The 24,662-nt window shown below is 42.4% G+C and overlaps 1 pseudogene; it reads right to left on the minus strand.

The window, feature by feature from the left end:
- Window positions 1-1,129: 1,129 nt before the first annotated feature.
- LOC120052119 lies at window positions 1,130-21,647 on the minus strand (annotated as a pseudogene).
- Between the last annotated feature and the right edge of the window lie 3,015 nt (window positions 21,648-24,662).

The raw sequence follows: 24,662 nt of genomic DNA on the forward strand, positions 1-24,662 counted from the left end.
CTGTCAAACTCATTCCACAGAGGGGCGAGTGTCTGCAGGTTTTTTATTTTCATTTCAATTAAGACCTAGACAACCAGGTGAAGGGAGTTCGTTACTAATTAGTGACCGTAATTCATGAATTTAGAAACTAGGCTTTCCATGGAATTAGTTTGAATGTGTGTTACAGCCTGAATTCAAAATGGATGAAATATTTTTTTTCACACTTATCTACATACAATACCCCATAATGACTAAGTGAAAACATGTTTTTAGAATTTTTTGCAAATGTATTGAAAATGAAATAGAGAAATATCTCATTTAGATAAGTATTCACACCCCTTAGTCAATACATGTTAGAATCACCTTTGGCAGCAATTACAGCTGTGAGTCTTTCTGGGTAAGTCTCTAAGAGCTTTGCACACCTGGATTGTACAATATTTGCACATTATTCTTTTTACAATTCTTCAACTAGTGTTGTTGATCCATCCTCAGTTTTCCTATCACAGCTATTAAACTCACTGTTTTAAAGTCACCATTGGCCTCACCAGTCACCATTCCTCTCTGGCAACTTGAGTTAGGAAGGAGGCCTGTATCTTTGTAGTGACTGGGTGTATTGATACACCATCCAAAGTGTAATAACCACCATGCTCAAAGGGATATTCAATCTCTGCTTTCTTTTATTAAAATGTTTACCCATCTCCCAATAAGTGCCCTTCTTTGCAGGGCATTGGATACCCTCCCTGGTTTTTGTGGTTGAATCTGTGTTGGAAATGCACTGCTCGACTGAGGGACCTTACAAATAATTGTACGTGTGGGCTACAGAGATGAGGTAGTCATTCAAAAGTCATGTTAACACACTATTATTGCACACACAGTGAGTCCATGTATCACGACTCAGGATATGATCCAGATGGAAACAAGAGACAAAGGGCTGTGAGACAGAGGTTTAATCCTAGACACATGGAAAGTGGGATGTATACGGAGGGTGCGGGGCAACAGAAGACAAACAGCAGTGGTAGATGTGGAAAGGGCCGATAAAGCGGGCGGAAGGTTTACGGGACTCCACCCGGAGGGGCAGATCCCGAGTGGAGAGCCATACCCTCTGCCCGAGACGATAGCGGGGAGCCGGGGTCCGGTGGCTGTCCGCTTGTCAACGATACCTGGAGGTGGTCTTAAGAAGAGTGGACCGGGCTCTCTTCCAGGTATGCCGACGGCGGCGGACGAACATCTGGGTCGAGAGTATGTTGATCTCTACCTCTTGCTTAGGGAAGAGCGGGGGCTCATAACCCACGGAAGAGCGGGGGCTGATAACCCACGGAAGAGTGGGGGCTGATAACCCACGGAGCACCCGAAGGACGAGAGACCAGTGGCCGAGCAGGGAAGGGTGTTCTGGGCGTACTCCACCCCACACAAGTTGCTAGCTCCAGGTGGTGGGGTTGGCCGAGACGAGGCACCGAAGAGTTGTCTCTACGTCCTGATTGGCACGCTCCGGCTGGCCGTTAGATTGAGGATGAAATCCGGAGGACAGGCTGGCTGCCTAATAGATAGTCAGCGGAATTGTTCCAACAATGCACTGACGGCATGGTCATGGTGTTCCGCCAAGGTATGGAATCCTTCCATAAGGTTATGTAGTAACTCCTCGTGTCTTTCAATGGTGGCTCCTTGGGAGGAGACAGTGTTGCAGAGCTGGTCTGAGTCTGCTCGGTCAGTCATGGCCAGTTCGTACTATCACGACTCAGTATATGACCTAGATGCAGACACAGGAGGCGGATAGTATAATTCTCAGAATATTTATTATAACAAAGGGGCAGGCAAAGGTCAGATCAAGAGCAGGCAGAGGTTCATAATCCAAGGCAGAGTCAATCATAATCCAAGGCAGAGTCAACTAAGGACAGGCAGGAAGGTCAGAAGCGGGAAGACTAGAAAACAAAACTTGAGAACAGGAGAAACTAGAAAAATGCTGGTAAGACCTGACAAAACAAGACGAACTGGCAACAGACAAACAAAAAATGCAGGTATAAATACACAGGAGATTATGGGGAAAAAGACAGGTGAAACAGATCAGGGTTGGACACCATGCAACTTATGTGACTTGTTAAGCACATTTTTCCTCATGAACTTATATAGGCTTGCCATAACAAAGGGGTTGAATACTTCTTGACTCAAGACATTTTAAGCTCTTAAATTGTAATTAATGAAAAGATCAAAATAAATAAAAAAATTCTAAAAACATAATTTGACATTGACATTAAGGGGTATTGTGTGAAGGCCAGTGACAAAAAAAAACTACATTTAATCAACTTAAAATTCAGGCTGTGACACAAGAATATTTGGAAAATGTCCAGGGGTGTGAATACTTTCTGAAGGCACTGTATTTGTGCCCCAACCCTGCCATCATGTCAACATCAGGACCCAGCTAGCTCTGTAAATGAATAAAGAGCAAGGTTTGATACTCTCAGTCTCCCTTGTAGGACCCTTCAGCTGAATCTACAGAACATAGGTTGAAGAGTTCATTGTTCAATGTACACCTTGCATACACCATGCACTGTATTTATTTACCTTTACAACTGACTATGTTCTCTCAGAATATATTGTTTATTCTGTGTGGCACTATTTCGTTATATGGGATAATACACTCAAACATTCCCATCCATTTCAGATTCAGGTCTACAGATTTCACCAAATGTATATGACATGTACGTACAAAAAATATCTACTCACTTTGAAAACATCTGACAAACTTAGATTTTGTGGTGAACCATCACTTTAACCTGGAAATAAGGCAATGAGTAAAGAAGCCAAGGTGCTTCAGTAAGTCCAACAAGAGACCATGCACAAGAACCATACAGCAACCATACAGCAGGTTCAGAAAGACAACCAGAAAGCTACTAAGATTCTTGAGGGAATGTTTACAACAACTTCAAGCCCAAAAATCTGAGCCACATGGGTATGCTGCCATTGTGACAGAGACCAGGCAGGGTCACAGTCTAGTTTGTCTATTGCATCATTCTCTGTTTGAATACCGCCCCCAAACCCAAAGCAGTGCAGAGTTTATCAACAGGGTCTGCCCGTCATCGTGAGGCTACGCCCTTATTTGATGAATAGAATAATAACATGCAAGAGGGCAGCGATGAGGTCATCAAAATGGAATCAATCATTGAAACATGGCTAAACGGACATGGATGTAGAAGGAATTAGACATTCCATTGTGGTATTAGGAAAAGCTAAATGTATCTGATCAAAGAGTTGTTGCTAAATTTGGTGGCTCTTTATTTCACAGTCCACTATTAAACTGGTATTAACTCCCTTAAGAGTAGTTTACTTAACTAGTTACTTTGAAAAAGTAGTTCACAACCTCAACTACTTTGTGATAAATTATCATATCTAGACCCGAAATGTCATGGACTACAACCTGCAAGTCAGATGTTAACAGAATGTGTCATTTAACATATTAAACAAAAAAACTGTTTCAAGTAAGAATTAGGCAGGTCTGATTGTGAAAAAAAGAAAGGGAATTCTTGCCTACTTCACCCATACTCTTTTCTTTTAGCGAAAAGAGTAGTGTGTAGTTCCACTAGTTAGCTACACCTCTACATGGCGAAAAATAAATTAACTACTGAAAAAAACACCACCAAGATTTTAATTTAGTTCAACTGCCACCAAGCTACTGCAAAATGTAGTTCAATTACTAACTATATGTAATTCACTGCTCCAACACTGGTGCTATCACTGCTCCAACACTGGTGCTATCACTGCTCCAGCACTGGTGCTATCACTGCTCCAGCACTGGTGCTATCATTGCTCCAGCACTGGTGCTATCACTGCTCCAGCACTGGTGCTATCACAGCTCCAGCACTCCAACAAGTAAAGCGTTGCCAATCTTGTTGTAGTGAGAAAGGAAGAGTGGAATGGGGTTCCGCAGACTAAATACAGCTCACATGTCATGTGACATTTACCAGCGGGTTCTACGGTTACAGTATTGAAAGTCAAAGGGCAAAATAATGGCCTGGAGGATATTAATAGGGGGTCAAGACTGTTCTCAGCGCTAAAGGCCAAGGGCAAATTAAGTACAGGCCTTAATGGAGAGCACAGGAATGTAGCTGACTGCCAGGCTGCAGCTGCAGGGCTCTCACTCATACCATTTTTTGACACAATCGTCCCAACCTAAACCATACTGTGCAGGCCTTTGCAGCATGATTACAGCATCTATGGTCGATGCATAACCAGGTCAGAGCAGTACAGCTCGGCTCAGTAGTGTACAAAATGTAGGCCTGAAGGAAGCGCACAGGAGTGTGTCTGACTGCCAGGCAGCTCTCACAGGGCTTTCACGGCCACCCTCATACCCTTTTCACACAAGCCAACCTGAACCATTCTGTGCTATTTTCTTTTCACATTGTCCTTTCAAACACGGTTCCAGCAACTATGGTAGATGCGAAACCACTGCACCTCAGTAGTGTGAAACAGGTAACAGAATAAGGGTCTAAAGCAGTGTGGTGAATAGGTGTATCACTGTGTCTATTGGTTAATCTATTATTTTAAATTAGAGATGTATTTTTTTGAGTTTTGAAAGACATATGTAATGATGCAATATTGTTAGAGATATAGCACTATAGCAAATATGAGGCCTGAGCACACTAGTTGACACATTTTATACCATGGTATTGTTGCATACTCATTTCTGATTGGCTTGTAGGGAACTCTAGAGCACACATTATGTAAGCATTAACACATAAACTGTGTTCAAATACTCATACTAACAGCACTAACCATTCTATTTGTGATGTAAATTGAGTATGTAGTATGCTTATTGGTCATAGTATGGATATTGTTTGTATGCCAAAAGTTCCCGAATGTCGTACTACATTTGCCAAAATACGAAGTATACAAGCAGGGGACACTATTTCTGGGGTTTTAGTGCCCATAATGCAATTCTTCAGCAAATGGGTGTGGCTTCACAACATTTTCAGATTTGAAGAAAATGGCGGAAAATATGCAGCCGAAATCCGGAAGCCTTAACAAGCTCAGTATTAATGGCTACAATTTGCAAAGTAGCTTGAACTACCGTAAGTATAAAAAGTGTTGTGATATAAAGTGGATAAAGACAACAATAACTCCTCCACTCCAGCAGAGGCCGGGCTATCTCCAACATCTCCGGCAGTGGCAGAGGCACCTGAAAGGATGTGGCTCCATATTCTGAGATCGGTAGAAGATGGAGCCCAATAGTGACGCACACTGGTCTTGTTACTGTGGCCAGACACCGCCATCACCTCCCGTGTCTCCTTGCCAGCTTTAAGTTTAAGGTTTTTAAGTCATGTGCACAAGTACAGTGAAATGCCTTTCTTGCAAGCTCTAAGCCCAACAATGCAGTAATCAATATCAATGTAGTAATAAAGAAATAAAAAAGAGAAAAATAATAAAGAAATAAAGAACACGAGAATTTAGTAAGCTATATACAAGGTCCATTCCAAATTAAGTGAGTGTGTTGGAGTGTCAGTGTGTGTGAGTGTGTAGAGTCAGTGCAAAAATAAAATACAAGGGTCAACTCAGATAATCCGTGTAGCCATTTTGTTAGCTATTTAGCAGTCTTATGGTTTGGGGATAGAAGCTGTTCAGGAGCCTGTTGGTGTCAGACTTGATGAACCGGTACCCCTTGCTGTGTGGAAGCAGAGAAAACAGTCTATGGCTTGGGTGGCTGGAGTCTCACGATTTTCCGGGCCTTCCTTTCACACCGCCTGATATAGAGGTTCTGGATGGCAGGGAGCTCGGCCCCAGTGATGTACTGAGCTGTCCGCACCACCCTCTGTGCACCACCCTCTGTAGCGCCATGCGATCGAGGGCGGTGCTGTTGCCTACCAAGCAGTGAAGCAGCCAGTCAAGATGCTCTCAATGGTGCAGCTGTAGAATGTTTTGAGGATTTGAGGGGCCATGCCAAACCTTTTCAATCTCCTAAGGGGGAAAAAGGGCTGTTGTGCCTTCTTCACGACTCTGAGTGTGTGGACCATTTTTAAGTCCTTAGTGATTTGGACACCGAGGAACTTGAAGCTCTCGACCCGCTCCACTGCAGCCCCATCAATGTGAATGGGGGCATGCTCGCCACACGTTTCCTTTAGTTCACGATCAGCTCCTGACGTCGAGGCAAAGGTTGTTGTCTCGGCACCACACTGCCAGGTCACTGACCTCCTCCATGTAGGCTGTCTCATTGTTGCCGGTGATCAGACCTACCACCGTCGTGTCGTCAGCAAACATGATGATGGTGCTGGAGTGATTAGTGAGTAATTGTGCTGCTGTTGACATCACCGAGTGGTTTGTGTATTTCTGGGAGAGACTTGAAATGACATGATGCATAATTGTTCACAAATTGTCAACACACCAACAGAAATGTTTGGCTCCGTACCAGCCTCTTTGCTGATCCTGGCCATCATGCTGGACCCCCATTGGCTCCATGGAGTACCAGGTATTTTTCAGGCTCAGTTCCAGTCCTGTGCTTTGGGTTCTTGTAGAATACAGGGGCTCCGGGGCGTAGTCTGTCTATGTACTGTAGCTCTTAAATGATGCCACAGGACAATTAGGATCTCTAGGTGTGGCATACATAAAACACTTCAGCTGCTTCTTGTCTGCCTCTGTTTTGGAGTTAGGATTTTTTGTTGCCTCATTGAAGAACAGGGACACATACTCCAAACCGTTCTCATCCTCCCTGACCACAAAGGAGTTGGGTTTCAGGTCCCTCAGGCCCTCTCTACCCCGCCTTGCCATAGTGAGCTGGATGTCTAGCCACACTTAGTGCACCAGACCTGTTGTTATCATCGGAGAGAGGACAGGTGATGCCTTCAGCTTCTGCATGTCAGCTGGGGAAATGGCAGGATGATGTTGTGACCTGTCCTCCTGATTGCGTCTGTAAGTTTAAGGCACCGATGTGAAAACATTGTTTGACGATTTAAATCTCCTGTTTGTTATGATACTGATGGTGTGTTCGTCCCGCTGCAGGTGAGTTAAGATGCCTGTTTAGGCCGGCTCCCAGCCCCACGTAGCTGCTGATGGGGTACTTGTCATCTGTAGACGTCCTCACCTCAGCGTAGAACCGGTGCAGGTTTTGTTCATCTTCTTCTCCATCAGTCTCCCAATTTAAGTCACCCCTGCGTGCACAGCCCTATCGGTGAAAACGGTCAAGGACCAACTAGTAACCTTTTCGCTCTCAATCTGGTCCAGTTGACATGCTGATAGCTGGACATGCCTGTTCTTTATCTTTGGTCTTTCCTCAACAACTGTTGCTTATGGGGGTGAGGCCCCCATATGAATCAACATTTATCACAAAATCCTAAATGTTTCTGTCTCTTTGATGTGTTGCTATTGAATGTCAGTTAGTTATACTAATTACCGTCATCTGATTTAAATATGTGTTCAATTCACGAGAATAAGTTAGTAGGTAGTTAGTAAAGTCTTTCTGATATGCTACTTTTTTTATCCTGGGTTCTAGAACAAGTTGAAAACATGGAATGTACACCTAGTTACATTCACGCTTAGACAGACATTGAAAACAAGGGAAATCCAAAGCATCAAGTTTTAGATACACATTTGGCAAAATTGATAATATTACTGAACATGTTCAAAGATTCATAAACAGCTGCGCTCTGGTTCCTGTAGCACCTTACTTGCCCATAAAGCTCCCGGAAAAAAAGTATCCATTCATGTTGGACTTCTATTGAACAGTGGACTAGCATGATAGCTAGCTAGCTACATTTCAGCATAGGGGAAGACGCGAAGCCTCGTATACAGTGCCTTCAGAACATGTTCATTCCCCTTGGCTTATTCCACATTTTTTTGTGTTACAGCCTGAATTCAAAATGGATTAAATATATATTTTCCTCACTCATCTACAAACAATACCCCATATTGAAAATGAAATACAGAAATATCTCATTTACATAAGTATTAACACCCCTGAGTTAATACATGTTAGAATCACCTTTGGCAGAGATTACAGCTGTGAGTCTTTCTCTAAGAGTTTTGCACACATGGAATGTACAATATTTCCACATTATTATTTTTTATATTATTCAATCTCTTTCAAGTTGGTTGTTGATCATTGCTAAACAGCCATTTTCAAGTCTTGCTGTAGATTTTCAAGCTGATTTAAATCCAAACTGTAACTAGGCCACTCAGGAACATTAAATGTCATCTTGGTAAGCAACTCATGTGTATATTTGGAATTATGTTTTAGGTTATTGTCCTGCTGGAAAACTCCTTAGGCCTTGCCCATGACAAACATACCAATAACATGATACAGCCACCACCATGTTTGAAAATATGAAGAGTTGCACTCAGTGATGTGTTGGATTTGCACCAAATATAATGTTTTGTATTCAGGACATACATTTCTTTGACACATTTTTTTTTAAAGTACACAGCCATTTAACTCTGGTGAAATCCCTCAGTGGTTTCCTTCCTCTCTGGCAACTGAGTTAGGTAACTGTATTTCATTTTTTTTTTATAACTAGGCAAGTCAGTTAAGAACAAATTCTTATTTACAATGACGGCCTACTACGGCCAAACCCAGATGACGCTGGGCCAATTGTGCGCCGCCCTATGGGACTACCAATCACAGCCAGATGTGATACAGCCTGGATTCGAACCAGGTACTATAGTGATGCCTCTTGCGTTGAGATGCTACGTAAGTTAGCGTCGCAAATTATTTCGCTACCTGAGTTGTTTTATTAGAAAAAACCTGTGAACTCAAATCCTGTAGCTGGCTAGCAAGTCCACCTCGTTATTGGGGTGTGGGAATGTTAGAATAGTATTTTACTTTTAAGATAACCTTCATTGAAGTTTGCGGTTACTACTGGTTACGGATCTGAGGTGAGATTAAATTGTCCGCCATATTTTTTGTTTTGGTCAAGGCTTGGAGTTGGCGTATTGATACTTTGACGTCACATACTGTCACGTATACTCCCTTTCCGGCCTCTAGGTCATCAGGCTGCTGATTATCCCGCACAACTGTCACAGTTGTCTCGCGCACCTGCGCCTCATGACACACACCTGGACTCCATCACCTCCTTGATTATCTTATCTTCCCTGTTATTTTCCTTGTTATTGACTCTGTTTTCATGTCGGCGCGTTGTTTGTGTTTCGTGTTCATTGTTTCTATTATTTATTAAAACATTTATTAAAGTTCACTCCCTGAACTTGCTTCTGGACTCTCAGCGCACTCATTACATACTGTAGTATTTCAGTGAGTGATAAGGCTACTGCAGATAGTGTTGATAACAGGGAATTGTCAAAGGTTTAGAACCCAATTTAAGTCAATATGATTGCAGATTTCTCTGAACCCATTTTATAATTAAGCAACAAGGCCCGGGGGGGTGTGGTATATGGCCGATATACCACGGCTAAGGGCTGTTCTTATGCACAATGCAACGCGGAGTGCCTGGAAACAGCCATATACCACAAACCCCAGAGGTGCCTTATTTATATTATAAACTGGTTACCAACATAATTAGAATAGTAAAAGTAATTTGTCATACCCAATCAGCATTCAGGGCTCGAACCACCCGGTTTATAATTCCCTATAGACCATTTTAACATATTTTTAGGAGGAGCGGTTTGTGAACCCTGGAACCCCAAATAACTTCTGGTGCATTTGTAAACAGCTGTTCTTTGGCAGCTGTGAACAGCTAGCTAGCTAAGCTAACTTAGTCTAGTTGTTTTCTCAAGTTCAAAATTAACATTTTGGATCATAGTATTCATGGGTGGGATGGTCCTGGGAAAATGTACGTTTATAGCTAGATTTCTCAAAGATGCATTGCCTGCATGAATAGTAGCGTTAGCAGCAGCAGGAGGTGGCGCCGCTAGGATGATATGTAGCACATGTGGCTAAGTTGTTTATCAAGTTAACAGTATTCTAGGTAATGGCAGGTACCTAGCTATCTACATAAAATAGGATAGACAGCCATCCAATAATAGTTTTTAATGGCAGAGACCTTAGCTTGATTTGGTAAAAATGACAATTTAGCTACCTAGCTATTTAAGCTAACTAGGTAATGAACATATTTCCAGTCCCAAAGAGAGAACTATGACAACACAAAAACTCAATAACAACGAAATATCAAATGTTATATCACGTAAGAATAATGAAGCAAGTCCTGGTCTAATTTCTATATTTCCTAATCTCAAATACAGAAACCTATGAAAGCTGCTAAACCCTGTCTGTGAACGAAGGTCCCAAAGAAAGTCCCAAATCCTGGAGAGACTAAAGGGTATATCGCCAATGGGTTATATACAGTGCCTTCGGAAAGTATTCAGCCCCTTGACTTTTTCCACATTTTGTTACGTTACAGCCTTATTCTAAAATGTATTAAACATGTTTTCCTCAGCAATCTACACACAATACCCCATAATGACAAAACAAAAACAGATTTTTTGAAATTTTGCAAATTCTTTACAAATAAAAAAACCGAAATACCTTATTTACACAAGTATTCAGCCCCTTTGCTATGAGACCCGAAATTGAGCTGAGGTGTATCCTGTTTCCATTGATCATCCTTGAGATGTTTCTACAACTTGATTGGAGTCCAGCTGTGGTAAATTCAATTGATTGGACATGATTTGGAAAGGCACACACCTATCTATATAAAGGACCCACAGTTGACAGTGCATGTCGGGGGAGCAAAAACCAAGCCATGAGGGCTTTGAAGGAACTGTGGGTAGAGCGCCGAGACAGAATTGTGTCGAGGCACAGATCTGGGGAAGGGTACCAAAACATTCCTGCAGCATTGAAGGTCCCCAATAACACAGTGGCCTCCATCATTCTTAAATGGAAGATGTTTGGAACCACCAAGACTCTTCCTAGAGCTGGCCGCCCGGCCAAACTGAGAATTTGGTGGAGAAGGGCCTTAGTCAGGGAGGAGACCAAGAACCTGAGGGTCACTCTGACAGGGCTCCAGAGTTCCTCCGTGGAAATGGGAGAACCTTCCAGAAGGACAACCATCTCTGCAGCACTCCACCAATCAGGCCTTTATGGCAGTGGCCAGACGGAAGCCACTCCTTCCGTGACAGCCTGCTTGGAGTTTGCCAAAAGGCACCTAAAGACTCTCAGGCCATGACGGTAAAGCATGGTGGTGGCAGTATCATGCTGTGGGGAAGTTTTTCAGTGGCAGGGACTGTGAGACTAGTCAGGATCGAGGCAAAGATGAACGGAGCAAAGTACAGAGAGATCCTTGATGAAAACCTGCTCCAGAGCGCTCAGGACCTCAGACTGGGATGAAGGTTAACCTTCCAACAGGACAACAACCCTAACCACACAGTCGAGACAACGCAGGAGTGGCTTCGGGACAAGTCTCTGAATGTGCTTAAGTGGTCCAGCCAGAGCACAGACTTGAACCCGATCGAACATCTCTGGAAAGACCTGAAAATAGCTGTGCAGCAACGCTCCCCATTCAACTTGACAGAGCTTGAGAGGATCTGCAGAGAAGAATGGGAGAAACTCCCTAAATACTTGTGTGCCAAGCTTATAGCGTCATACCCAACAGGACTCGATGCTGTAATAGCTGCCAAAGGTGCTTCAACAAAGTTCTGAGTAAAGGGTCTGAATATTTATGCAAATGTGATATTTCACCTTTTTTTAAATTATAAATTAGCAAAAATTTCTAAAAAACTGTTTTCACTTTGCCATTATGGGTTATTGTCTGTAGATTGAGGAAAATAATTAATTTGATCCATTTTAGAATAAGGCTGTGTTAGGTTCTAATTCTTAGAGTAGAAACTCAACGGACACTATGAACGTTTAAACCAATTTGATTCTTCCCAGAGGATCAATACAGCAGCATTAGACAACGACATTTCACACAAGCACTGATATTTAACCCTTCCTCCTAGGCTGAGTCTCCTCCTACACATCTGAAGAGCCAATGCATCTCTGTTGCTAGATAGAACCTTAGTGATATCTGTTCTTCCTTACTTCATCTGACCTGACCTCTGCCCCAAAGTGCTCACTCCTCTTATCAATGCCTGTTACATGTGATCACTTTCCCTACACTCAGTACATTCCAAGCTTAATTGCACACACTATATACCTTCCTCTTACAGATAACCATTAACTTCTGGTGTAGACCCTCTAAACCTAAGCACTCCATATTTCAATAGGATACCTGATAATTAACCCTATCCCAAGTTTAGGAGTTAATACCCAGAATCCATCAGCTGTAATGTAACAAAATGTGGAAAAAGTCAAAGGGTCTGAATACTTTCCGAATGCACTGTATATTTTCTAAAATGAGTGCTGATGTTTTTTCTTACCAACATTCGTAGCAAGGTCGGGGAGACCTGCAGGAGGAATGGGCCAAAATTCACCAAACTTATTATGGGAAGCTCGTGAAAGGCTACCCGGAACATTTGACCCAGGTTAAACAATTTAAAGGCAATACTACCAAATACTAATTGAGTGTATGTAAACTTCTGACCCACTGGGAATGTGATGAAAGAAATAAAAGCTGAAATAAATAATTCTCTCTATTATTCTGACATTTCACATTCTTAAAATGAAGTGGTGATCCTACCTGACCTAAGACAGTGAATTTTTACTAGGATTAAATGTCAGGAGTTGTGAAAAACTGATTTTAAATGTATTTGGCTGAGGTGTATGTAAACTTCTGACTTCAACTGTATCATACAAAGTGAATAACAACACTTGCCCCATGGAGAAACTTGAATGCTTCTTGAAGCAATGCGTTACTTTTGTTGCCTCTTGAGAGAGAGGAAGTCTGGTTGATTTACTCTCATTCAGTCTCATCATCAGATCTTCACAATGGGAGAAGTAGAGCATGAAACGAGTCAGGTCAAAACTAGCTCAATTGAGGTCAAATCTGACTATTTAACAACTTTTTTTTAAAACGTTTTTTCAACATTTTGATGAACCAAAGAAAGAACATCATTCCAATGTGACAGTGTGTTGTATGAGTATAGTATCTCACCATCTTGGTCCAACAAGGACCTCCACAGCAAACACACTCATACCTTTGCTGCAGTTCCTACTCTGTTCATAGTTCATGTACACTGTCACCTTTTGGTTGGTCTAAAACAGTAGGAAGGAGAGAAATAATACATCAAATGCTACATACAGTAGGTTATGTTACAGTGCTATGTTATAGTAACTTGTGTGTACAGTACGAAACACTATGGCCCAGTTATTAGGGAAGTTGTACTGGTGGTAACCTATATGGGTGGACAACTCAAAACAGTTCATTTCACCATGCTGCAGGGTTGCTACATTTCCTTTACGAGCTTCATGGTGCAAAGCTTGCTAATCTTGCCGTATTCCTTCACTAAAACCTGCCCCAGGCCATTTCACTGTTAGCTACTTCCACTATTTTGATCAGTTGAAAAAGTATAACTCACACGCCTACAGTACAGTGTTACCAGGGGCATGGAGAAAAACTGTGTACTAAATAGGAAAGAAACTGCAGCACACTTGTGATCTTGATGCACCACAATGTACTATTATGCCCACTGTCATGTGACCAGGGCATTCTCACAGGGGGATCCTGTTGCCATGTGAATGGAGGCGATAGCTGCATATCAATGACAGCATCATGTGATAGACACTCACTAGTTCTAAACGTGCAGTAATGTGTTACTTTGGAGGTCTAACATACACACACACATAAAAAATATGTGAAAACAGAGTTGGTTTAACGTGGATCAGATACATGAAGAAACATCCATGTTTGTTTCTCAACAGCAGCTAGTGTGTATCAAAAATACTTAGAAGGTATTACACTCATTAGTGCAGGGGTATTCAACTCTTGCCCTATGAGATCCGTAGCCTGCTGGTTTTCTGTTCTAGCTGATAATTAATTGCACCCACCTGGTGTCACAGGTCTAAATCAGTCCTTGATTAGAGGGGAACAATGAAACAAAGCAGTGGAACTGGCTTTGAGGTCCAGAGTTAAGTTTGAGGTCTCTAGAGTTTTCCATACTCTTTCCTGGTGCCCCCCTTTGGTGCACGTTTAGTTTTTTTCCCTAGCACTACACAGCTGATTCAAATAACCAACTCTTCATCAAGCCTTTATTATTTGAATCAGCTGTGTAGTACTTGGGCAAAAACCAAAACGTGCACCAAAGGAGGGCCCCAGGACCGAGTTTGGGAAACCCTGCTCTAGTGGAAGATCATCTTGTTGGTTCAATAAACCTCTAAATAGTATTGATTCTAGTCCTTCACCTAGTTGGAATTGACCGTTGAGATCCTGTGTTCTCCTCTGTAGGTGTAGACCAGGACGTTCTCCTGATCCCTGAGAGTTTTGACCTATGACCTGGCCGTGATGGGCCTCTGCAGGGCCGTGTTCAGCATCCTGTGGCTTGACTCCAGACTGACCGGCTCCAAAGTACACCGGCCATCCTGACAGTACACATCTATCAGGAATGGACACGTCTAGAGGTGTAGGAGAAGGATTTGTGAATGTATACGGTACATGTAAGGCAATTAGCAATTTGTGATGATTCAATTTCAGTTTGTATTAGTCTGATATATCATGTGCTATGATACTGCTGTGGGATACTACTCTGTGTGTACTTTTGCCTAGAGTGTAGTGTGTGCTACTACCAGTGACACACACACAAAGGAGCAGTGTGTGTGTGTGTGGTTGCAGTTGTATCCCAAGGCCTCCAGCGTTACCCAGAGGTCTGTGGGTTCTCCCTCCCTCTCACTGGCCTCCATCAGGTTGAGCTCCATGAAGCCCTGATGACAGCTGGTTCTTCCTGGTGTCAAAGTTCTCTGGAAGGTAGTCACACTGAGGAATCATGAACCACGTAAAGAGTCATGAACCACTTGAAGAATCAATCTAACCATATCTCATAAACCAGGTGTTCTGAATTAGGTAAGTTCAGACTCATATTTGCATTTTTGATAAATTACATTAAATGCATTCAGTATATCTCACCTTTGCAGACTGCCCAGCAGTGTTTGAGACCAAGACCAGAGAAAATCAAGTCCGAGTCAGGACCAAGGCCAGAGGGGGGGGGGGGGGCGAGACCGAGTCAAGGCCGAGACCGGGAGGGGGGCGAGGGATCCGAGACTGAGTCAACACAAGACCAGAAAAAATGCAAATCCAATTCCAGACCAGGATTGCAATATTGTCCAATCCCCACCATAATAACACATTCAGAATGGTGAAAAAATGCATTCTGAGGGCAAATAGTGAGCCGCTCTACAAAGTATCACCACAGAGTTTCTAAACCCAGAGGCGCAACATTGTGAGACTTCTGGGAACGCTTGCAAAACAGACCAGGCCGGGTTTTGAGAAGTCAATGAGAGAAGCAAAAAATAATTCCTTAGTTGTTAATTTTATCAATCTAAAGGCACAACCTAGATTGGAGGCAATGTCTTACATGTTATTACCTCCAACCTTGTGAAAAAGTGACAAACTGACACATTTTCATTTGTCAAAAATTACTTTAAGTGTGATCAGTGTGTCTTTGATTTGAGCCTGCACATGCGGATTTGGCTCGAGAAAACCGTTAAACCCGATGACATGTTTCTACGCATGAGCTTATCTAGACAACGTCGCCATGACATTGCCTACAAATGTGATCGAGGGTTTCTATTGGAGAAGCAGTTTCTGCCTATCTTCATATGGTACCGTCTTTGAGATCACTGTAACAACAAAATAATGTTGTTACAATTTCCCCCGATCTCTCCTTACTAATAGTGAATGCTCAAGCTTCAAACAATTTGAGAAGCATCCAGCTGCAGATTACGTGCACTGACACTATGTGGTCTGCGAACCACAACGTGCATGCAGGTGCTTCTCAGATGGTATTTTTGAGTGCAACCTGTAGACGTTTATTGGTCTCGTGTATCAGTGTGAGTCAGTAGCTTTGTTCCAGGGCGTAAGTAAGCTACCCTCATACCAGTCGGCACACTGCTAGCTCTGGTCTAGGGGATTATGTTAACCACTGTTGGGTGTGCTTCTAGCTAGAAGACAATAGCTAGGCTAGCTAACTAGTACACACTAAAGTCACACTTTACTTGGATAGTCCATCTATAGACGCTCTACAGATGGTCATACTATCAACAAACTATAAGCAACTGCTTGCTAAGGTTACAATTATGTATAGAATTAGGGTTAAGGTTAGAGTTAGGGCTTGGGCTAGGGTTAAGCTCAGGGTTAGGATAATGGTTAAGGTTAGGGCTATGGTTATTAGATAGTTAGTTGAAATGTTACTGATAGTCTGTAGAGTACACACTAGCTAGCTTCAAATTTTAAATGTGCTGTTGGTGGCAGTAACGTACCATCCTATCTGGTACCATTTGACATCCTGTCTCATTGTTTCACAGCATTTGTGACGTGAGAAGGTATCTACTGGAACCAGACCCTACTGAACAATTTCCCCCACTCTTCCCTAACAGCGAATCAAAGACGAGCAAAGTTTGAGGATATTTTTCAACGAAAGTAAAGGAAAATAATGTTACAAGTAAATAGTGGTGTGTATTCATGGATGCCAAGGGAAGCCAGGCTTCCCCAAAAAATTGACCCAAGAAAAAATAAATAATAATAATGATCTTTCGTTACATAATTTTCCTTCAGTTCGCAAGAGGCTGAATGTATCTCACTGGAGAAAGCATCCGAGCAAGCGAAACAGCGCCCCTCTGTCTCTATGTTCAGGCCATCTATCTGATGCTTTCTGATCCAAAAGAGTATGACATTGTTCTCGCCCGTAGCATTGAATGCAAATGAAGCCAGCGAGCATTTGGCCTCCCTTGATAAAAAAAGTATAAAATAATAGCTAATCAGCATTGAGCTAAACTGAGTGAGCTCAACTGTGAAAAAAAAGTGTCAAGGTAACCCAGTTTGGATTTGGCGTCACTCCTCTCAAATCGCATCGAGAGAATACATCATTGACTGAAACAATTTGAATTGTTGCATCTCGTTGTGTTGTCTTCTGGTAGCTAGCTAAAATAGGCCCTTTCCTAAATGAGCCATGGATGGAGATAGGGATTTTGGCTTGTGGTTTTACTTAATTCTCCGTACTGGCCAATGATTATAACGGTGATTCTGATCCAACCATGAATTAATATATTGTGCCCCTGGCCTGAGAGGATGGAAGTTCAATATGTAGCTAGATGTAGTATGCTAATGTTAACTTGCTGGCTCATCGTTGCCCATGAAGGGAAATTAGGCTAGCGAGTAAGCATTTTAGCCAGGTAGCCTAGGACAACAAAAAATAAAAGCGTGTACTGTATGACAGAGTTATAGACCGTTTCGTCAACATTAAAGAGAGAAGGATGTCATTGGCGTTTCTCTACAATGATGGCGATGGTGATGTAACATGTTTTTTCTACTTACACACACACACATAGAAATCAGAAACATGGACAGCCACATCATTTAGTTTAAGTTGAATAGACTAAATTATTTGGGGTTTTAGTTGTCACTGTATTAGACTAAGCATAGATGATTCGATGTTGAAATGTTGAAGTTGAAATGGTGTAGGAATAATAGAGGCAGCTCCTGTTTTCTTTGTGACTTGCTGTAACTCTCTGTGGCTCCAAATCAATAGTTGTTTAGTAGTCTGAAAATGTCGGAAACATTAACTTGATTGATGCTGTAGGTCACGTAACGGTTTGAAACATGCAATATGCTTTGTGGACTTTACCGGACAGAGGTTACTCTCCGGTTTTGTGATGAAACAAAGGTGTGTTTTTTCTGTGATTTTACCCATGCACCGCTACTGCAAGTGAAGTAGGACGTCCAGGTGTCAATAGGGATACGATATTCACGTGTCATGAAAGGAGTGTGGATATTTGGCCTGGCGAAGCGGTTTTGTGCCCTTACTTAATGGGAGCTGATAATTATTAGTTTTTTACTCCGCTGGTCCCGGGAAGAAATTACAAGTCCTCATTGTCCAAGATCGAGTTAAGACCAAGTAAAAATGTATCCGACACTGAGACAAGACCACTCGATGTGGTCTCGAGACCGGACTACAACACTGCAGCCCAGGCATCCCTGTCACACTTCTCCCCAAAGAAGTTGTATTCCTCCAGACTGAGCAGGCCGTTCCCTAGGTCTATCACCTCAAAGATATGACAGCGCACCCTGGTGGTGCAACAGGAGCACAGCAGTCAGCACAGGAGCCATTTTTTATTTACATTTGAGTCATTTAGCAGACGCTCTTATCCAGAGTGGCTTACAGCTAGTGCATTCATCTTCAAGCTGGAATCCTTCATTGGTGAAACATGTCCGTAAGGATATTACAACAACAAAGAAGATACTGCAAACAACAAACACAGTCATTTTTTTCTTTGACATCATTGCATGCAAGATAGAAAAGCAGAATATGTGCTGTATGGTGTTTTTTTTACCACGCTGCCAGAGCCTCCTCTGCTCAATTTATCTTTGGTTTCAACAACAAAATTGCTTTTGGGAGGGTTGTGTGATTTTTTTATTGGGCACAGGGGAGGGTAGTGCATTTTTTCCCCTACTTTACATTAGCTAGTTGCAGGTTTTACTGTATAATTTCTTCCATCCTAGACACATTTCATAATCTGCTTGCATGCGCCTCCCTTATATCAAGGTGTTTTGGTACTTCCATTATGCACTATGCTTTTCTAGGTGCTAACTTTTACTATGCCACAGTCCATATAGTCTACCTGTCTAGTGTTCTATCCTGCTCTCTATCCACCATTCATAGTGACAATAGTGCTGGGTGGATCGTTTGTCCAGATCTATAATAGGCTAACTAGGAATCAAACCACACATAAAAGCATTCCAATATGAATCCACAAGAACAAATAGGAATAGCTGATAGGCAGCGGAAAGGCCAGGTGCATGAAAGAACAGTGAAGACATGACACTCTGTGTGTCAAAAAGCTCCACTACTGATCTTGTTTAAGGACAATACAATTATCCTAGCCTACAACATCACAATGCATAGAATACTTCATTATAGTTTTCAAGCAACTACAAAGTTCTACTCTAGGTTGCAGTGAAAATGTAATTTGAATAACGGCGCAAAAGCCTTGTAATTTGAATGTTTCATTCAAAAGTTTAGGCCTAAGCTTCTTCTCCTTTATATAGGCTATATATTTATATCATACAGTGGACATCTAAGCCTATAGACCCCATTCTGTGTTTGCAAACATTGCCGCACTAGGGTGATGCTCTCAAGTTGGTGGCAGAACAATGGGGAGTTCTTATAGAACGACAGCAAAAAAAAGCCTCTATTTACATGTTGCTTCTGAGTGCATTTCAAGCAAGTCCGATGTGTGGAAGACATTTGAGTTAGTTGTGGAAGCTTACAATATAAAACAAATTCTGACAGTTTGGAACAGTGTAAACAACACTAAATAAATTATGTGTACCAGAGAATCTGTTCTAACTAAAACATTTAAAGCCTTTATTACTGCAAGAACTAAAAACAGTGACATCAGGCCCGGCGCCAGAACAAATCAGTTGGGCAGCATTTGATTTCCATGGGCGGCCGGCCAACAGCCTTACTTATTGAGATGTAAAAATACTAATGTTTAAACTGGGTGGTTCAAGCTCTAAATGCTGATTGGCTGGCAGCTGTGGTTACTCAGACCTGTATACACCACAGTTATGACAAAACATTTATTTTTACTGCCCTAATTATGTTGGTAACCAGTTTATAATCCCAATAAGGCACCTAGGGGGTTTGTGGTGTACGGCCAATATACCACAGCTAGTGGCTGTATCCAGGCACTCCGCAGCATAAGAACAGCCCTTAGCTGTGGTATATTGGTCATATACTGTACCAAACCCCCTCGGGTCTTATTGCTTAATTAGACAACGGTGGGGTTGGAACTCAAATCCCCATTGTTATAGAGCAGGTATTCCCAAACCGTCCGGGAACGCCAAATAAAAATGGGCATTCGCATTTTCAAACAGTCCATGTATATTTTCCAACGGGGCTATACATTTGGGTGAGGTTTTTTTCTCGCCTGAGTAGCCTCGTTTCACTGCCAAAAATAAAACGAAACCATTTAGTGTTCAGCGAAATAACAACACAATGTCAAATACAGGAAGCCAAGTCAAATAATTAACATCCAATCACATTAACCGTTACTCTCTCGCGGGAATTCCACTAACGGCCCGTATGTAGCCAAACGTAGCTGCTGCTCACGTTAGTAATCTGTACTGATGCGTCAGGACGCATGACTCTACCTTCGCCTCTCCCGAGCCCGTTGGGGTGTTGCAGCGATGAGACAAGATTGAAATTGGGGAGGAAAAATATATATATATCTAAAGTGAATGTATAAATCATTTAAATTTCCTTATATTAAGCAAACCATTTATTTATTTATTTATGGATAGCCACGGGTACACTCCAACACTCAGACATCTTTACAAATTTAGCATTTCTGTTTAGTGAGTTCGCCAGATCAGAGAAAGTAGGGATGACCAGGGATGTTCTTTTGCAAAGTGCGTGAATTTGACAATTATCCTGTTCTGCTAAGCATTCAAAATGTAACGACTACTTTTGGGTGTCAAAGAAAATGTATGGAGTAAAAAGTACATTATTTTCTTTAGGAATGTAGTGAAGTAAAGTAAAAATATAAATAGTAAAAATATAAATAGTAAAAAAAACTACTTAAGTAGTACTTTAAAGTATTTTTACTTAAGTACTTTGCGCCACTGTTTCTACCAGGTGTATAACTCAATTGAACTCCCTGATGAGGTCCAGCTACCCAGTGTCTGTCCTGTTGACCAGCGTGACCGGTTTAGACAGCTCGTCCTCTTCCTCAGCCTACAGCCCATGGTGAAGGGCAGGAGGTAGTAGATACCAGCACTCAGCTCCCCCTTCCAGCAACACTATCTGTTTTTGGAAGAATCTGCTTATTAGGAATTTTACAAATGCAGTCACATAGGAGAGGAGCACTGACACAGCTGGCCACTAGGGGTCAGAAAACATCACTCAGGTATAGCAAGCTAGTTCTCTATGAGAGGCTATTGACAATGAAAATAACCTCCATCTCTCTGTAGCATGCTATAGAGCAGGGGTACTCAAGTCTTACCCTACGAGGTCCGGAGCCTGCTGGCTTTCTGTTCTACCTAATAATTAATTGCACACACCTGGTGTCCCAGGTCTAAAGCAGTCCCTGATTAGAGGGGAACAATGAAAACAATGCAGTGGAACTGGTTTCGAGGTCCAGAGTTGAGTTTGAGGGTTAGAGAGGGTTGCTTAAACTCCTTGTTCATGAATGACACATACAGCAGCTAAGGTAAATGAGTCTAAATTAAATGTGACAGGACTGACTGACCTCTTTGTCTCTTGACTTAGTGAAACACATCTGGGTGGAGTCCTCTTTAGTTTATTTTCCTGACACAGCAAACACAAATGCGTCCACCGACGTCCATGAGGTTTTTTTAAATAAAAAAATTATAATAGAAAAACATGTTAAAACAAATATATCAACCTAATGGGTCACATGCCAATCTCCCTGTGCAATCCCCATTTATAAAATGTCAATGCATTAGCACAAACAACTTTATCGCCATGAGGAAATAAAATCACTCTCAATCAAGCTCAGACTAGACTATAGAGTATCAAGCCTGAGGGGTCTGATGGTGAGGTAGACTTAACAGATCTCTGGCTGATGTTGAGGGCCACAAGGCTCCTTGGCTCCCTTCAAAACACAGCTTTACCTTGCCCTGAGACATGGCTCTAGACTCCTATGGACTTGGCTCTAGACACATCCTAGGACTCTACAGACATGTCTCAGGGCAAAGCCTTACCCATTCCCAACCGGGCCAAGGCCCCGGCACTACAGCAACATACAGTAAGGACCTTCCAGCAGATAATCTCCAGACACACATTGTTTACCCTCCTCCTCCGTCTGGCTCTTTCCAATCACACTGCTCTGACCAGAGAGGGAGCACACAGCTATTGTTTTTTCTCTCTTTTGTATTGTTGCAGTAAAGAAAACGAGGCGAGGTGAAGTCAAAAAGAGTACAAACAAAGAGAATGGGATCGATAACAACACTATGATTATCGACTGACCCAGAGTAAATTTGCCCCCAAAAGGCCTCCCTGCAACAACAACTAACTAACAGTGCTGCATGGCCCCCAGGCCCTGATATCTTCTAGTTTACCATGGTAGCACACATTAACAGACTTCAGTGCTGTTAATGAAGGGACTTATGGTGGAGCCTTGCTCTGCTGTGATATTAGGAGTGGGTAGGCCTAATGGGTGCACAAGGAGGAACTCAGGAGTAGAACTCAAAGACAAAAGACCCTGCTCTTCGTCTAGTTGCAGTTACATACATACATACATTGTCCCAACCGTGCTGTGGACATTTAACCATTAAGCCATATTATTTCTGTCAGAGAGAATGGACAGGTTAACCAAACACCAGTGTGTAATGTATGATGTACATGTGAGTCCAGAATGTTCCAGTTCTTTAGTACCTGTATAGATGTGGGCTCTGCCAGCTCGAAGTCTCTTGGTGTTGCTGGCTGCCATGGGGATGGTGTTAGACAGTGACGACCGTCTACTACGAGCTTAGGAGGAGGGGACGACGATATGCTGTCAGAGAGAGAGAGAGAGAGACGCACACACTCGCACACACAGGGGAACATCAGTTAAAACCAGCACCAAAAAAACAACATCTGCACAAAACAAAGACAGAAGAAACAGGATACCCCTCCAAAACAAAGGAGATGGGCCTAGATATGCACCATTATTAAAATGTGTGATCTCAGGTTCAAACGCTTTAATTAATTTGTCGAGGCATTCTAAATTACAAGTGGCGCAATCTCCTTCTAATCCATTATCTTGTACAACTTTCCCTGGACTGCTAATTGCAACCAAAAAATATCAATTCAATAATGAAGGGCTTGATTGTTTTTCAGACCACAGAAGAGAGATGCAAAGATACAGTGAGGGAAAAAAGTATTTGATCCCCTGCTGATTTTGTACATTTGCCCACTGACAAAGAAATGATCAGTCTATAATTTTAATGGTAGGTTTATTTGAACAGAGAGAGACAGAATAACAAAAAAATCCGGAAAAACGCTTGTCAAAAATGTTATAAATTGATTTGCATTTTAATGAGGGAAATAAGTATTTGACCCCTCTGCAAAACATGACTTAGTACTTGGTGGCAAAACCCTTGTTGGCAATCACAGAGGTCAGACGTTTCTTGTAGTTGGCCACCAGGTTTGCACACATCTCAGGAGCGATTTTGTCCCACTCCTCTTTGCAGATCTTCTCCAAGTCATTAAGGTTTCGAGGCTGACGTTTGGCAACTCGAACCTTCAGCTCCCTCCACAGATTTTCTATGGGATTAAGGTCTGGAGACTGGCTAGGCCACTCCAGGACCTTAATGTGCTTCTTCTTGAGCCACTCCTTTGTTGCCTTGGCCGTGTGTTTAGTGTCATTGTCATGCTGGAATACCCAACCACGATCCATTTTCAATGCCCTGGTTGAGGGAAGGAGGTTCTCACCCAAGATTTGACGGTACATGGCCCCATCCATCGTCCCTTTGATGCAGTGAAGTTGTCCTGTCCCCTTAGCAGAAAAACACCCCCTAAGCATAATGTTTCCACCTCCATGTTTGACGGTGGGGATGGTGTTCTTGGGGTCATAGGCAGCATTCCTCCTCCTCCAAACACGGCGAGTTGAGTTGATGCCAAAGAGCTCCATTTTGGTCTCATCTGACCACAACACTTTCACCCAGTTGTCCTCTGAATCATTCAGATGTTCATTGGCAAACTTCAGACGGGCATGTATATGTGCTTTCTTGAGCAGGGGGACCTTGGGGGCGCTGCAGGATTTCAGTCCTTCACGGCGTAGTGTGTTACCAATTGTTTTCTTGGTGACTATGGTCCCAGCTGCCTTGAGATCATTGACAAGATCCTCCCGTGCAGTTCTGGGCTGATTCCTCACCGTTCTCATGATCATTGCAACTCCACGAGGTGAGATCTTGCATGGAGCCCCAGGCCGAGGGAGATTGACAGTTCTTTTGTGTTTCTTCCATTTGCCAATAATCGCACCAACTGTTGTCACCTTCTCGCTGTTTGGCAATGGTCTTCTAGCCCATTCCAGCCTTGTGTAGGTCTACAATCTTGTCCCTGACATCCTTGGAGAGCTCTTTGGTCTTGGCCATGGTGTAGAGTTTGGAATCTGATTGATTGATTGCTTCTGTGGGCAGGTGTCTTTTATACAGGTAACAAACTGAGATTAGGAGCACCCCCTTTAAGAGTGGGCTCCTAATCTCAGCTCATTACCTGTATAAAAGACACCTGGGAGCCAGAAATCTTTCTGATTGAGAGGGGGTTAAATACTCATTTCCCTCAATATTAAAATGCAAATCAATTTATAACATTTTTGACATGCGGTTTTCTGGATTTTTTGTTGTTGTTATTCTGTCTCTCACTGTTCAAATAAACCTACCATTAAAATTATAGACTGATCATTTCTTTGTCAGTGGGCAAACGTACAAAATCAGGCAGGGGATCAAATACTTTTTTCCCTCACTGTATGTGATACGATGGCTAACATACAAGTTAAATGGTTCCACTATCAAGGTATTTGTCAAGGATCTAATGTGTATTGATGACAGGGCACTGTGTAAACAGTAGGGATTCTTCAATTAGACAGACAACTAGTTTTCATGTACATTTTTTTACTTGAGAAATACTGCACCTAACATCTTAGTTCGATGTAAATTTGC

The sequence above is a fragment of the Salvelinus namaycush genome, chromosome 8 (assembly GCF_016432855.1).
Source record: "Salvelinus namaycush isolate Seneca chromosome 8, SaNama_1.0, whole genome shotgun sequence".
Classification (NCBI taxonomy): domain Eukaryota; kingdom Metazoa; phylum Chordata; class Actinopteri; order Salmoniformes; family Salmonidae; genus Salvelinus; species Salvelinus namaycush.